At 38.8% G+C, this 17,842-nt stretch overlaps 1 long non-coding RNA gene across 4 annotated transcripts; it reads right to left on the reverse strand.

Moving 5' to 3' along the window:
• Nucleotides 1-13,923: 13,923 nt before the first annotated feature.
• On the reverse strand, nt 13,924-17,508 carry LOC131521953 (uncharacterized). Of its 4 annotated transcripts, none has more exons than XR_009266408.1 (7): nt 17,018-17,505; nt 16,870-16,913; nt 16,710-16,793; nt 16,538-16,620; nt 16,231-16,355; nt 15,647-16,101; nt 13,928-14,895 (listed from the first exon to the last, which is right to left on the reverse strand). It is a non-coding gene; the product is annotated as an uncharacterized LOC131521953 (long non-coding RNA). The 4 variants fall into 4 exon arrangements; XR_009266407.1 differs by having other exon boundaries at nt 13,930-14,895; nt 15,647-16,068; nt 17,018-17,502; XR_009266409.1 differs by having other exon boundaries at nt 13,924-14,895; nt 15,647-16,355; nt 16,552-16,620; nt 17,018-17,508.
• Between the last annotated feature and the right edge of the window lie 334 nt (nt 17,509-17,842).

Consider the following 17,842-nt stretch of genomic DNA (forward strand, 5'->3'; position numbering starts at 1 on the left):
CTGGCTTGATATGGAGCGTGATGTGCGTGATTATGTGAAGAAGTGTCCCAGGTGTGTCTTCAGCAAAACTCCAGAGCCTGCAGCAAGAGCCGCCTTGGAGAGTATTAAAACCACAGCCCCACTGGAGCTCGTTTGCATCGACTTCTGGTCTGCTGAGTTTTAGTGATTACGGATTACTTCACTAAGCTGGCACATGCATTTCCGTGTCAAGGCCAAACAGCAAAAACAGTAGCCAAGAAACTGTGGGACGGCTTCTTGTGCATCTATGGATTTCCCCAAAGCATCCATTCTGACCAGGGGGCTTCATTTGAGAGTGAACTGATCGCTGAGCTTCTCGAACTGGCTGGCATTGACAAATCTAGAACCACTCCCTACCACCCAATGGGGAACGGTGGTACCGAAAGATTCAACAGGACATTAGGTAACATGCTGAGGTCCCTTCCACCTAGACCTAAGCAGAAGTGGCCGCAGTTGGTATAGACTATGACATTTGTGTACAACTGTACAGCACACGAAACAACAGGCTTTGCCCCATTTTACTTAATGTTTGGCAGAGTACCACGGTTGCCAGTTGACCTTATGTTCCAGAGTGTTCTGCGGGACAAGTCCGTTTGTAACTACAACCAGTACGTTAAACCGCTCATCAGTGACCTCCAGTCCAACCTGATCTCACAGAATTCCGTGTGTAGAACCTGGTCGAAAAGAACGCACACACATGTGTAACTTAAGTCACATTCCACTGGAAACTAATCTAACTTCATCAGCTCGTAAAAGTTACAAATGACCAACCCAACGCCCAGGTATCTGACTAAGTTTCCTGTCTGTTCTCCTTATCATCTCATGAAGCTGGGAGGAGAACATCTGGCCATTCTTTGAAGCACAGGATTTTCAATGTTGGTCTTGACCAGTTTACCATAAATAAAGTCAAATAAACAGACAGTACAAAGCACGTGGGATCTGGATATGTTCCAGCTCAGGCCCTCCCTAAATCCCGACTGCTTTTTGACCATAATTCAATGATGGTATCAACAAGGAAAGACAGATATATGTTAACCAGACTTGAACAAACCTACAGCACAGACATCCTAGTGACCCCAGAGCAAACCCCCTTTTCCAAGTTGCATTCCAAGACGATGCCGCCTCTTGTGCTCGGACAACAAAGAAACTCTAGTCACACAGAGACGGAAAAGACTGCTGCTATTAAAAGCAATATATCCAAGAGACAATACATATACGAATGTGGTATTTTATGTTTCATATATCTGACTGTAGTTATCAGAACTTAGGATATTTTTAATCTATGACTTAACCCATTTAGTAGGTAAAATTATAGGTAATCAATAGAAGTATCTCATGTTTGATATTGATTTAAGCCTTATTTTTATTCACTTACTATGAAAAGGATGAATGTTGACTTTTAGCATCATAAGGTATGATTATAACACTTTGTAGAAATCTGCTAGGATATTGTGGCTCAGGTGACATATTTATGAGCAGATAATGTATGCACGAAAATTGAGTCGTGTTGGGCAAGGCTCCGCCCTACAAAGACAATGTGATTGGGTCAGACAGTGACTAGGATGGACTTAATTCTGTCCGATAAAACAGACACCCCAACTTTGAAAAGAAGCTCAGAACAAAGAACGGGGTGAAACAACTGGTGCAACTGCAAGAAACGTGGCTGAAAGTCTGGGCGTTGCCCCTCGATCGTGCTGTGAAACATCTGGCTGATCATCAAAAGACTTCGACACCTGGCCACGTCTGACCAAAGAAAACTTGCAAGCGGCTGCGTAAAAGAACTTCAAACTCGCTATTCGCGCGCTACCAGGAAGCCATCAAATCCAAAGGAGGAATCCCGAGTGACGTCACGCGACAACAACACGTCAGCAGGAAAAGTCCTGGGTTTCCCTCCAGCAACCCTTCAAGAAGTACAGCCTTCAATTCAACTTCAAACTCACAGCAAGTAAAACAGACAAATCTCTTATTCACTGAAGCTGGTTGAATTGAATGAATCGTTAAAAGATAACAATAACTGAGTCTTCCGTTTGTGACGTCCCCATAAGGTCGTCCTTAATTCTCAAGAGAAGAGAATAGTTACCTTCCTTCAAACTGCTTTGATCTTGCCATAATATGTGTATGTGTGTGTGTATGTGTTTTGGTTATTTGTAGTGTGCCTTAGAATAGTAAATAAACGCTCGATTCATTTTTAATGAATAGTCTGGTGCCTTGATTTTCAAATCGTTAAATTATTTGCCATAGATCGTGTTACTTGTTGCTCAGGCAAATTTCCCAATCAATTCTGTATTCTTATCAACAATAAGAAGCATTGCTGATTTATACTATATTAATACTCACGGGACGAGTTGTTAATAGGGTATAAATTATACAATATTGATTAATATCAATTAATCAGATCAAAACCGAATTTCTACGATTTGGTTCTCTGAAGCTAAAATTGATAAATAAAGGATAAAACCTTAAAATAATATTACACGTGTAATGTTCACGGACTTAATTAACCCCGAATCTGTGGTGGCATCACGGAATCGCCGAAAATTCCGTGATGGGCTCACAGAAGGCATCAGCCGTGGTCCATGCACGGATTCACTGGTTCAACGTAAAAAGAGTGACTCCGATGCAGTTATACTTTCACTGGAGTACCTGACCCCACCCCTACCCTAAACCTACCCAGTTCTGAACAATAATGACGATAAATGTCCCAGTATCGCGTCGGCATATTGATGCTAAGGGTTTCCGTGCGTGGAGCACGGCTGATGCCTGTCACTGACTTACATTGGTATCACTTCTGTGAGCCCATCACGGATTTTTTTCTGTGAGCCCATCACGGAATTTTCGGCGATTCCGTGATGACACCACAGATTCGGAGGTTAATAAAGTCCGTGAACATTACACGGAATTCTGTGAGATCACGTTGTCCAGTCTGCTATGACAGTGGCACAGAAGAATTCTGTTCAAGAACAAAAACACCAGTCCAATCAGTAAAACAAAAGAGTTAAAGGCCTTCCTCTAGCCATTGGTGACTAGGTGCTGGTGGCTAACAAGGGTTGTAGAGGGAAACGGAAACTTGCTGACAGATGGGAGCCTGTTGTATACACTGTCGTTGCCTCAAAGCCTTCCATACACGTGTATAGGATCTGTGACATTGCTGGTAATGAGCGAACAGTACATCGCAATCTTCTTTTGCAAGTGAACTTTCTCCCTTTGCCTGATACAGACTCGGATAGTTCTGGTCAAGAGGATGCTGAAACACCTACCTCCCTTCGCAGTCTGATCCGACACACTCTGGTGGTCTAACTGCCCAGACTCACAGTGATGCTTGATCCCACATTGCTGAGATTGAGCCTGCAGATGATGAGCGGAATGAGGCTGAGGAACTCTCGCAAGCAGACTCTATGTCCAACATCTCCAATGTAGCTACATGCAATGATGACCGCACCGCTTCATGGGTGCATTCTCAGTTGCCCTGCCAACAGGAGCCAAATCCACATCTTACTGTGCCAGTGGCTGATGACAATACTGTGGCTGTGGCTGTGGCTGTGGCTGGTGCTGGTACTGGTGCTGACCTTTCTCCCCAAAATCCTGTCTATGACAGTGTACCTGTTGTGCAAGATCCTGTAGCTGATTTAAATGCAGTCGATCGTTACTCTACCAGGTTTGGGAGAGTTATCAAACCAGTGTGTAGACTTATTGAATCTATGGTTCAACTTGAAACCCTGTTAGGTTTGGATTCTGGGTCAACAGTAATTCATGTTTAAATTTAAACTTTGACTCTTAAGCACATGCAGTTTTTGGAACTTGCTTTTTGTTTTCTTTTCTTTTTCCAAGTGAAACTTGCCTTAATTGAGTATGTGGTCTAAGTGTACGAGGTGTAATGGGCACCTTGATTAAGTCTAAAGAATGTGGTGAAATTTGGCCAATTTCAAAACATTTGTATTCTTTCATTGGGTAGCTTTTAATGCTGACTGTCCTCACTGATTTCACAGTTTTTCCTATGTTCTCAAAATTTTGTGTAATTCTAGGGGGGTGAGGTTCATTTCATATGTAGAATTGCACAAAAATGTTCACGATGTATACCTGATGTGCTTGTCTGTGTGTGTACCTTCCCCTTTAAACTTCTGACAGTAGCATTAGTCTTAATTTCCTGTCTTTGCACCTCCTCTTCCCTTGCTGCACGGTCTGTGCATGGGAGAGGTGGGTTTCTAATGAGCTCTGATTAATCTAATTTCATCTTTGCTTTAAAAATCACTTTCATACTTTTATACTCTGTTTAAATCATATATGTGATATTAATTTACATGTATATTTGATTATTTCTGTATTTTCACTAAGTTTGATCAGTTTTATACTTCATCGATGCACTTGAAGCACGTGCTAATTGCGTTGAACTTTACATTCATTTAACAGAAAAGATAAGAAGGGCGAAAAACACACTGTAAAGACTGTTTCATGTTTTATTCAGTAAATGAAGAGTTGAATCGTCAAACTGATGTCCGTCTGGTTACTACTCTGGAAAAAAAAACACAACGCAGATTACACCGGTCACATAGGTACACTATAATTACAAAGAAAAGTTACACTGTAAATTCTGTTTACTTACGCTGTAAATTGCAGGCTGTAATATAAAGCGTTACCGAATAGGTTGCTGTTACCTGTTATGTTTTAAAATAATTCCATTATAAATCATTTGTATATCTGGTTGCTACCCCCTTATTACCCAAACTTAACACATTGCTCCCTTATACCTACACATAGGAACACTATAATTACCGAAACATACACCGTGAGTTCAGTTTACTTGCGCTGTTCTTTGCAGGTTGCATATCTGGTTGTTATCCCTTATTACCCAAACATACTACATTGTTCCCTTATACCTACATGTACGTTCTTTATAGGTACATTATATTACAGAAATGTACACAGTAAATTCAGTATACTTACGTAGTTCTTTGCGGGTTGTAATCTAAATGTCAGACTGTGTCTCTACGTCTTGTTTACCCTCCTCTCGTGGCCTTATTTGGAGTTCCTGTTCCTGTCCTCATTTGTCATGTTCATTAGTTAATTAGTCCCCAGCCCTGTGTTATTAATTATCTAGTCTCTCCAGTGTTCTTAAGCCCTGTGTTTCTTTGTCTCAGTGTTCGGTCTTGTAGATGTCAGTAGTTGTATGAATCGTCATTGTAGAGTCATGGGAATGTCAATGTAGTTGTCAAAAGTTGTGTAGATGTCTGTAGTTGTATGAATAGTTATTAAAGTCATTTTGTTTTCCGAAGTTCCTCGTGTGCCTGGTGCCAACAACACGTGACACTAAAGGGTTACCAAAACATAAAACATGTTATGCATTTTGGCTGTTAATTTATGCAACTACAGCGTTTTTTCTTTTTCTTTTAATTATACCATTATCATCTCTGTGTAAACTACAAAAATGTGAATTTCCAAAAGCACTGACATTATGCGCCATGTTGTTATCTGTGTGTGAAACTTTTCAAGAATGCAAAGAAAAAAAAAAAAACATTTCCGTTTGAGTACAATTGCTGTAATGTAAATGTACACTAAAAGAAAAGCACTGCATACATCGTCAGACAGAAGTCTGACATTTCACTGATAGGTTGAAGGAAGGTAGGTCTGGCCAAATGTACTTTTATTTTAGTTCATTATTTACTTGAGGTATAATATTTTCAGGACAGTTTAAATATATATTCGGTACAGGCTGAAATATGTTGCATTAAAAAATCTCTTCCCAAATTACAACAGCACCATAAACCGTCATTTTATGTGTACCACTACACCCACTATTTAATATTTATCTACCGGTACAGGCCTTGATAAAGTAGTACAACCCGTTCTGTGCATCATTATTAAGATGCTAAAGGTACCCCTAGGCATCTCTGTATTGACAAACTAAGCACTCCATTGTTTTCAATCACTTGCCTTATGTGTCAGATTTAATGCATTTAATTCTTTGCCTGACGTAATTTATTTGACAGACTTTAAAAAAAAAAGACTATAAAAGGATAAAGGTTTGACAAACTCATGTTGCAATCCAAGTCCTCTGAAGCCATACAATATCTTTATATGAAGAACAGAAAAAAACTTAGATTTTAATCACTAAAAAGGATCCTGATCCATTTACGCAGTCACATCTTATTCAAAAGATACATCTGAATGCAATCGATCACAAGACGCATGGGTGCCAATGGCATTTCACAATCAAAGTAGACGTGAAGATTCTTCAAGCTGTAATTTTTGAACGTGTTTGTGATTTTAATTCCCATGCCCTTCGCCTTGCGTATTGACGGCAACGATTTTCTAGTGCTATAACGCCTAGAGGTATTTAACAGTGACGTTTGACCAGGCTTCAGTTTCCGACACCTTGGGAGTGAGAACAAGTTGAGCATCACTGAACAAATGTCCTGGATGTCATTTCATGCTGAGCATCTATACCTGTTAAAACCTGTCTTACTTAACATTGGTGTTCATCTTAACTATATTAATCTTATTTACTGAGGCAAAACAGCCTACTTTAAAGCTAATTTGATGCTCCATGGTCATGTAGGTGACTGCTGAGGAGAGACCATCTCCAGCTGCTTTTAATTTCTTACCCACAGGGGCAGAACTGGGGCATGGAAAGGCTTCCATTTTTGGATAGTCATGTGCCATACTCTGTCAATGCATAAATCTAAATTATTTTACCTGAATAACAGAAAGATTGTTTTAAATTGCCCATTAAACAGCATATAAATCAAATCAATAAATATATCTATCTATCTATCTATCTAGCAACATATTACATCTTCAGATATTCGTACAACAACATATTCTGGGGGCCATTAAATTTTGAGAAAATGATCAAGATGCTGGCTGTAGTTGGGAACTTAAAAAAAATTAAATATTTTTTTCTTATAAACACTTATTTATATGCTACACAATTGATAATCATAAAAAAATAATAATGATTAAAAAAATAATAATAATAATAGTCTGGTTTATGATGATATTGGACTTTTATTTTGAAGGGATTAACAACAACAAAAACAATAATAATAATAACAATTTGAATAGGTATTTGAAACCAACATACTGTACATAAACATTGCACGATGAAACATACTTTTGACAAAAACTAAAAAAGGTCATATGCAAACATTCACAATGGCTAAATCTAAATGAACAGAATTGAAATTACATTGAAATGTCAAATTGATGTGTTGGGTTTTATTCAGTGCAGTAAAAATATTTAAATTAAGGTTTTTCAAGGTTTTATTCCAAAACTTCTTCACTCATACCATATGTTTGTTGCACATATACTTTCGGTTTTTGAGTGCAAAGTCAAAAAATTACACTCGCTCATATCACGGCTTCCATCCATTTCATTACAAAACCTCATTTTACATTCATTGATTATGGAGTGCTTCATTTGAATGTTTGCCATGGTAACGCAATGCTATTTCTAGTTTCAGCGGAGCACACTGTTTTTACTCTGTTCCCTCCCCTCACCTCGCTGTTCAAAAAGTTGCGATAAGATGTGACAGTGTTTCCGATCTCTCAGGGGCCTTTGAGCAGTGTACACGGCAGCACGGTTATCTCCACGGTATTTTGGTGGCGATATAACACAGAATCAATTATGAGTACACAGATATGGGAAAGGTTTAGTCTGCAAAAGATGCTACTTGACAGCTAGGATGATATGATGACAGTAAATAAGCCATGTACATTTCTTGGTCTATAAATACCAACCCCTTGAGGAAATGGCTGCATGTTTAGATAAAGAGTGGAAAACAGTGACAAAAAAAGCATTGGAATTTCAAATCAGGCTTGAATAAAGGAGAACTATAATGATGACAATAATACAAATGACAAGCAGAATTACAGTGATGGGGAGCGTCCTTATTCTTACGTTCCAGATATGCATGAGCTGTGGGGGATGTTATTGTATGAGTTCTGCTAAGCTAGCTGAATGAAAGATCTAAAGTGTGTGAATATGAATTATGTGAGCATTAGATGTTGTAAAAAATATCTATCATTTGTGTTGTATTCTCTTCTGTGGTGTGTTGAAAGAAAAATGGATATCCGGCTGTTAAAAAAGTACACTGGGTCTTAGAAGAATACACTGTATGTCAGGTCAAATGATTCACACTTGACTGAGAAAAAAAAATGTTACTTCAGCCATGCTTTTGTACTATCCAATTTCATGTCACTGATGGACACTTTCACCAGCACTGTGGATGAAAACTGGTTACAATCAAAAAGAGAACACATTTTTGTTTGACCCCTCAAATGTTAATAAAAATAAATAGAGTGTCTATTTGCATTAAGTTCAAATAGCTTAGAAACCAAGTTAAATAACTGAGACAGTGGTGTGGAGAGTAAGGACAGTGGATTTAGCTTTTGAAGAGACCAAGTCATGCTTTGATATTTCACAATGTGTATCAGCTCAGAGAGGTGTTTTTTTTTTTTTAATTATTATTATTATTTTTTATGCTATTTACTCTAAGCACAGTGCAAATAAATAAAATACTATATTTTTGCATTTTACTCTTATTGGAAATAGTGTCTAAAACTATGTACACTTAGTGCTTAGAATTTTTATTTTATTATTTATTTTCTTCAATTTACTCTTACACTCTAAAAAAGATGAGAAAGCAAGCTCTAAAAGTGGTTCGTTGGCTCGTAATCATAGGGGAACCACTTTTAGTGCTATTTAGCACCGATCTTTAAAGGGGTGGTTGATTGCAATTTATTTTTTTTAACCTTAGTGTGTAATGTTGCTGTTTCAGCATAAACAATATCTGCAAAGTTGCATCTTTTAAAATTCTGGAAGTTTAATGCCTACAAAAACGGCTGGTAAGGGACTACAACAGACTACTTCCCGGGTCTGTTACGTCACGAACCCAGATAAACCGGGAGCATGTAAGGAAGGGGGCGAGGCCATGCTGTGCTGCTTTAGAGAAGAGGAAGAGAAAACTAGGGGTGCACGTAAAAATCTATTCATACATAAATTCTGTCTTCTAACGATTCTAATGGATTCTCAAATTTCAAAATTAATGTTCTAAAACAGCCGTTCTTAATACTGTTCCTCGCGTCGCTCTGCTCTGCATCTCTCTCTCTCTCTCATTCAGATCGTCAGATCAGCTCCAACAAACTGTTCCAATTATACATTTTCACATAGCAATGAGAAGCGTTATACATGGACGCGTGTGCGGTTGCCGTACTGTATTAAATCTTTAATCAGAATAAAACCGTATATTAAAAGCTAACATAAGCAGTAGCATAATAACAGCGTATCTAAAAGTATGAGACAACAAACAAACAAACATACCATTAAGAGCCGTGCTTGCACAGGTTCTGCACGATCCTCTTCACTAATATCATCTGCGTCTCAATCGGGCTCAAATTGATAAACAATATAGACGACGCCTTTGTTTACAATAGAGTCTGGGAACGTGATGTCAGAAACGCAACGCATGTTGGGAGTTTAGGTCACGGAGTTGCGGTAGACACTGTGTTGGATTGTGATCGTGAAGTTTTAGTTTACTTTATTCTGCAAAATTAATTTACAGTGGTGAACTCTTGTTATGTTGTTAATTGCTACAATCGCACTCACGACCGACATGTCCGCCGACTGTCAAATGGAGTTTGATAAGTATACGCACAGTATATATATACACTAGTCAACATTTGAAGTGGAACAAAACCTTTCAATCAAAGTTGTCAAAACCTAAAATCAGAATGCGTTCTTGTCTTAGGACAACTTTGATTAAAGGTCCCATGGCATGAAAATTTCACTTTATGAGGTTTTTTAACATTAATATGAGTTCCCCTAGCCTGACTATGGTCCCCCAGTGGCTAGAAATGGCGTTATGTGTAAACCGAGCCCTGTGTATCCTGCTTCGCCTTTGAGAAAATGAAAGCTCAGATGGCCCAATCTGGAATCTTCCCTTTATGTCATCATACGGGGAATGGTTACCTCCCCTTTCTCTGCTTTGCCCGCCCGTGAGAAAATGAGCTACTACCGTGCGAGGCGAGCACAATATATTTTTTTTTGCCTTGAGAGACATCATGGCTTGCAAACGAGCGAAGCATGGCAGTTGCTCAGTTTTTGGATGTACAAATGAACGCCGAAGTATTTTTTTAGTTCCTTCATCCGAGCCTATGGCTAGCATTAGCTACATGATAATAATTGTAACAGCATACTTTAAACTAACCATTCGGAGACGTCCTGCTGTAGCCGCTGAGTTGCAACTTCTTGATCAGGTGCTTCTCCATCCGAATCAGATTCTGGGTCAAACTGAAAAGCTTGCATGTCTATGAGCCACTGCGATACATCCACTGTCAACATTAGCGCATGGTAGCGCAAGCTAGTTAAGGCCACACACCCACCCTCCACCTTGCCCCACCTCTCTCCTCCTCATTAGCATTTAAAGCTACAGATACAGAATGGCATGTCCTAAGGAAAGCTCATTGTGGGACTGGCTCGTAGTGGCTGAAATTCTGCACCAAGGTTGAATTTCGGGAAAGAGACTTCAGATACAGTACTAGGGACCACTGAGGCCTATATAAAAGCATACAAAAAGCAGCATGTCATGGTACCTTTAACTTTTTTGGTCCACTTCAAATGGATGACTACTAATGTACATTATTTATATATATATATATATATAGTAGATAAAGATATAACGTATAAAATATACACATGTACTTTTACATATACACAAACATGTTAAATTATTTTACGTATGATTTATACTTTTGAATGTTTTACAGCCTTCAGTTAAACATGCATTATCTGTTTTGCATACCATGTTGCAGTAAAAAAAAAACACGAACATTTCTGTATCCCTTTATTTGTGTATAACACATTGAGGTAAATGTGTACAGTTCACAGTAACAGGAATATATAAAATTGAAAAGTTCAGTTCTACAAGTACTGTAGTGCAAATACAACAGGTGTAAGATGTTGCAGTGCTGTAAACTTCAAGTCCAACTGCCTGATAGATAGATAGATAGATAGATAGATAGATAGAACTATATAACAATAGATGGATAGAAACAACAGGTGTAGGGTGTAACAGCAGTGTAAACTTCAAATATCAAGAACATGGTCAACAATGCAATAAGTAAAAAAACAAGTACTGAATTAATTAACTGAAGTACAAAAACACACTTGGGCTCCAATGTGTCAAGCTGTACAGGAGGTACAAAGCCATGGCTCACTTTCTGATGGTGCCTGCTTCAGTCCCACACAACTGAGGTGGAACCACTGAATGGCACAGCTGTCATTGTCACAAGCCACCATGTCATCCAGGTTTTCAGCGCCTCTACAAATGCACCAGAGTATTTTTCTGTTGTCATGTGCCTGTGTTCCTGCTCTTTTTGTGTGAGATGGCTGCAACTCTGATGAATTAGGTGTCTTTGTGGAGGCTTGTCGAGTGTAGCAACAAGATACAAGCTCAGGTAGTGAAACCTTGTGGAAGAAGTCCTGTGCCTTCTTTAGAACTGTTCTCCAGTATTGTGTATCCGGAAAGACCCGAACCATAGCACAGTCTTTCGCTGTCCACACAACAAAAATCACAAAAGTTTGATCCGGTAACGAAGATCTGTGTTTGTACTTGACTGTAGTGCTTGTGTGTGTCTTTTAAGTGTAACGTCCCATTAGTTACCTGGAGACAGAAAGTGCTTTCATCTGCACAAGCCTGCAGGATGGAGCTGTTGCGGTGCTTAAATGTGCATTTGATTTCCAGACAGCCTTTCCCACAACATGTGCAGTGAATGAGGCCATCAGGTGATGCCCCAACCTCAGGAAATAATGGATTTATGATAAATCCACATTGCTCCACTTTTAGGTTCATGTGCTGGGGTGCTTTCAGTGAGACATAAGCCTGCCTTGCTGTTTCTTCATTGTCTATCCCCCATCCGATGGCAGATGAGGTTGCTGTTTTTTTGGGATAGCACACTTTTGCCACAGTTGATGGAGCTGGTTTGTCAACACTAGCAGACAGAACGACATGCATATTGGAAGCTATTATTCTTCCTGCTTTTGATGTGTACCAGACAGGTGATCGATGCTGCAGTCTTGTCCGAGCTTCCACTGCAGCTGCCTGTGTCTCTGTTATTGCTACCAGGTATGTAAGGGTGTTGCAGTGCTGGAGCAGGTCAGGTAGGTTGCATTCATCCTTTCCTGGGTCACGAAGGTGCTGTAGGGACTTTGGCACTACATGTGCCTTAACAGGATCGATATAATGATGGTGGTACTCCTCCATCCCAGAAAGACAAACCCTGGCCCTGGTTTGAGTATGCATAATCTGAAGCAGGGGTGACACATCTGAAAGTGTGGGCTCATGTGAACAAGAACTCACAGAGACAGAACGAGTACGTATCCCTGTCATCCCTCTCTCCCTACTAATGCACTTGTCAAGTGCAACCCTCTTAACTGCACCAGAGGTGAAGTCAATCTTGTAGCCCACCTCTGCTTGGACCTTCTCGACATTAGCGGGCATCATCCAGTAGGCTGGAACATCAGTGACAGTCTTGGTCCCCCGTATCCGGACTGCTGCTTCTATTTTAAACAGGACAGCCCCGACGTGTGTGCAAGACTCTGCTATGCCAGTCATGCATGTGCAGTGTGCACACTCCACTTGGCCACTAGAGCTGAGGATCACCCATGGCTTGAGCGGAGGTTCGTTAAGGCGTTGAGAGTGCAACACCTAAAGCATAAATAATACTGTAAGGTATCAAATTAATAATACACTAATGCATCACGCTAAGACAGGCAGACAGATAGGTATGTACACAGACAGATAGATACACAGAGAGATAGATAGGAAAGTATGTCGAGAGATAGATAGCTATGTATATACACAGACAGACGGATAGATGGATGGATGGATGTACAGAAACATGGTGTTATGGGGCTTTTATTGATAAGAGACGTGGTCTTAACAGGCAGGGTCGAACAATGGCAGACAGGTATATCACAGGCAATGCAAAGAGTCATCTAAAACGGGCATAGGTCAGACAACAGCGAACAGTATCCAAAGGGGCTTGACAAGAGAGGTAATCCAAAACGTAAGCAAAAGTCCAGGCAGGGGAAAACACAATCCAAAACAGGCAAGGCAAGACTAGGAAAACTAACAGGGCTCTGTAGAGTAGCTAAAACTAGAACAGTGATAAATGCATACAACACTCGGCAGAGGGCAAGAGCGAGTCCATGGTTTATGTAAGGGCTGAAATGGGAATCAGCTGTGTGATCAGACTCGGGTGTAAGCATGTGATTGTCTGCAGCTGAGTGTAATGAGTACAATGGATTGTGGGAACTGAAGTTCAGTGTAAGTGTAACGATCTGTGCAGTGTAAGAGTCCATGTGGTGAGCGAGTGACCTCTGGTGGAGGGTTAACGGAGGTTCGTAGACCAGATTCGTGACACATGGGCAGACAGATAGATGGACATAAGCAGATTTGTAGAGATAGGTATGTAGACAGACAGATACATAAATACAGAGACTGTTTAGTGAATCACAACACACTGAGCCAGCTAACCAATCAGAGCCCATCACGTATTTCTGAGGGAGGGGCTTCATAAAAACAGGAAATAATCAAGGTGTTTGTCAGAGAAGGGAAAGAGCGGTGTGGAATAAAGGTAAATTATATGAAAAATAATGCGTTTTTAAAGAAACGAAGCATGAACACATGTTAGACTGCACCCCATAAACACAATCAAGCTTAGAAAAAAAAAACTGTAAACCACCCCTTTAAAGGTGCTATATAGCACCTTTGTCAAATGGTGCTATGTAGAACCATAAGAGGTGCCATATAGCACTTTATTACAGTGTTTTTTTGGCTTATCATAGGGGAACCTCTTTTGGTACTATATGGCACATATTCTTAAAGATAAGAAGCTTAATAGCACATTTGTCAAAATGTGTAAAACAAAACCATTAGAGGTGCCATAGATGAGCCAATATGCTTCAAAATGACACGTTTACTTAAGATGAATGATAACTAATCATTTCTTACCAAATTGCAGCTTTAAATATTCAAATTCCTGTACTAAATGCTTACTGAGAAACAAAACACATCCCACTTTCAAAACCTTTTAATTTATTTATTTCAGCAGCAAATAAAATGAGTGCTGACAAGCCAGGGAATATACATGTACATATACAACATCACAATATACGGGGAGTTGTTGTTTTATATACATACAAAATAATGCAACAAGCTTGAAATATGTACATTTTTGAAGAAGAGAGTCCTGGTTTACATATACTGTAGCCCTATAATTGGGTAACTGTTTCGCCTTAGGCCTACATTTGTTCTTTACTTTATTTGGAAAATCAAGTATTTTTAACATTAATATGAGTGAGTGAAATTACTGAAAATGAATAATACACAACCACTTGCAAACTAAGTTGTACACTCTGAAGTACTGCAGTATCTTTCACTTTTTCACTGTCAACAGTGTACTAACATTTTTGTAAGTCCTTCAGGATTAAAAAAAAAACAATATAAACTACAACTAGACTTGGAAGAGGCCCAGAAATAGAGAATATTGACTTACAGTGACAGGAAGTAGTGTAAATCTGTGAATGAATGTTCCATGTAGGGACACTGCATGTCAGTCAGAGCACAGTTCACTCATGATCTGAATCAGGTGTGTTAAATAAGTGAGACATGTACAACATGTGGGGGCAGGTCGGCAGGACTGGAATTGAGAACCGCTGCTACAGGAGGAGTCCCAGTGCCGTCGAGATGTCCTCGCTCTCCTCTGTGATTAACTGTCCATCCAACATGAGCACAATGTGGTCATACTGCACGAGATGACCCTCCCTACAGCCTTTAAGCTTCATCTTAGGTGTTGGGATGGGCTGGTCTGAGAGTGGCCCTGGGGGAGAGGGGATAATAGCATTAACCATCTTCTCATATTTATTTGCAAGGCAAAACTTATGAGTTAAATTAATTTTAACTACTGTCATACAACTGCTCAAATACTTTTGGCTATGAATTGAAAATGAACAAAATTTTAGATAATGGACCTCTCTCACATTTCCGGGTTTCTCAGCAGCGGAAGTCGTCATAGCTGGGTAAAATCCGACAGCAGTGAATGAGAGGGTACCACACATATTTTTGCATTCCCGTTTGCTCAAATAGCAAAAGAAAAACTCAACGATAGTGTTTTCACGACTTTCAATCAAAGGAAAAAAAGACTGATAACAGCAGTTAGAAGAGAGAACGATGTCAAATTTACCGCCGCTCACAATGACGCTGCATTAGAAACACCCTTGCATTAGCGTTAACTAGTTTTTTTTTTACTTGATGAAACGGTGATATAATACAAAGTATAGTGTTATAAATGTACATAGATTTAAAAAAAAAAAAAAAAAAAAATCAAAATATAAAAAACTTTCAAGGATTTATAATGATGATGACCGTTGAAACGCGTCATCACAGTCTTGTGAAAAGGGTCCATAATAAATTTAAAATTTAAAGATAATTTATTTATTTTTTTATTTTTTAACATCCATTACTGTGTTATACAGATAAATGCAGGAAAGAAGACAGGTATGATCTCAGGCAGCATGGTAGGGTGTCAGTCAGTGGTACAATGAAAATCTAAGCAGTAATGATTTAATTACCTTTTTTCAGTTGGCCATCTTCACAGTCATCAATCATGCACCTGAACTTCTCCTTCAGGGGACTCAAGGTGTCATTACAGAGAGCTGTGTGAGAATTTGTTGGTCCACATTCCAAATCCAAAATGAGCTTATGTTAAGAGGAAGGCAAAGGAGGAAAGACATGTATTAAAATATAGTCATAACTCATACAATTAAATAAGGAGGCAATTAACACTGCTGTACTGAGCATTTTGGCCAGAATGAAACTCAAAATCTCTCTCTCTCTCCTCTGTGTTATATTTGGACACAAAATTTGTCTGATAGCATTTTATCAGCACCATCCTTTCTTTGAAGAGCTCTGCGTTTGGTCTAAGCTTCTCTGTTTCCTCCTTCATTACATGCAGATATTCCCTGATGCTTTGTTAATTTTCTCCAGCATCAACCTATTGGGGTAGTTAAATTGTTAAACATGGGGGCTGTCAATAGAATGTAAAAAAAAAAAAGTCTTTAGAAAATATTTATTCGAGGGCAGCAAATAACAAATATTAATGATCAAAAAGTTATGCATGACAATCAATAATCTTAAATATGGAAATGTGGCTTACCCATGTCTGTTATGTGTCCTAAAAATGTTAACAAGAGCTCTTTTCATCCAACTTGACAATGCACTGATGATTTTATACTCAAACACATTTCTTTTTGATTTTTCAGTTATTCCAGCATGAACCATCTGTAACAACATTAGAGGAATAATTTACTCAAAAATGTAATTCCAAACCCATATAACTCACTTTTGATGAACACAAAACAAAACACATTTAAAAAAAAAAAAAAAAAGTACCCACACAAACTTGTTAAAAGTAGCTTATGTAAGTCATGTGTCATATCTTGTGAGGTGATAAAATCACTTACGTTATAACACTTACTGTAGGTGTCTTGTTGATAACTGTAAACTCTGTGCCTGCTCCGCATAGTGAATCAAAGCAAATGTCTCTCTGAGAAAAGTTTAGGAGCGCACATCACATAAATGTCATTGTAAAACAATATGATGTTATAAATATTGTGAATGAGGTAAATCACTTACTTTTGGTGTTTTCCAAAAAGCAACATCTTCGTCTTCTCAGTGTCACAAGTCAAAGAAAATTATGTCTACGAGGAAAGTTTAGGACTGCACAGCACAAAAATATCATTATAAAACAATATAACGTAATACATATGTTAATGAGACTAACTTAAACACTTACTTTCAGTGTTCCCTCTGTCTGCACCATGAGTCAAAGGAAATGTCCTGTGAGAGAAAAGTTTCGGCGTTTAAATGCGCACAGCATATAAATATCACTATAAATCAATATGCTATTAAAATACATATTATAAATGAGATAAAACACTTACTTTAAGTGTTTTCCTGTTAAAAATCAACCTCCTGGTCAGCTCCGCACCGCGAGCCGCACACACAGCACAGAAATATCGTTCTAAAACAATGTAATGTTATTAAATTATTACTGTGTGAATAACATAAAACACTTCATCTATGTATTTTCCGTCCTCGTATGCTTCTTCGCCTTCTTCACCTTCTTCTTGTTTGATAGCGAATAACTCCTTAAGAGCATTATTGCCACCTGTAGACCAATTTCATGTAGACGTCACAGTTACGTCACTCGCAGCTGCGCGCGCATTGTGGTTGCAGAAACACACGGTAACAAGCGGAGTGAAACGGGAAAGATCCACAGAATAAGAGATAAAATGTACTGTTGTGCCTTTGGATGTCAGAATCGGAATGCAAATAATTTTTTATAGAATACTGTCGTCAAAAACGCCATTTGAAGCTAAACACAGACGTATAAACGGACAGACTAATGAATGAAACCTGCTATGATTACTCTACTTTTAGAGTATAAATTTGATTTAAACAATTGGTCAACATAATATTCACATATACAGTTCATAGGGAATATCCCAGCTAGCGTAACTGTTACGTAACCTATTGGTAATTTTTGGTAATTTCATGACTTACCAATAGGCAACTTAACCACGACGTCGTATGCACGTAATACCATTACCATCTCATTACCAACTCGCAACGTTGGCAGTACGTCCTCCTAACGTAACAGGATAACCAAGAACGTCCCAGATAGGTACTCTAATCGTAATATATTGGTAACTTCATGACTTACTGGCAATGTAACTGCAACGTTGTATGCACGTAATTTCATTACC

The sequence above is a fragment of the Onychostoma macrolepis genome, chromosome 16 (genome assembly GCF_012432095.1).
Source record: "Onychostoma macrolepis isolate SWU-2019 chromosome 16, ASM1243209v1, whole genome shotgun sequence".
NCBI lineage: Eukaryota > Metazoa > Chordata > Actinopteri > Cypriniformes > Cyprinidae > Onychostoma > Onychostoma macrolepis.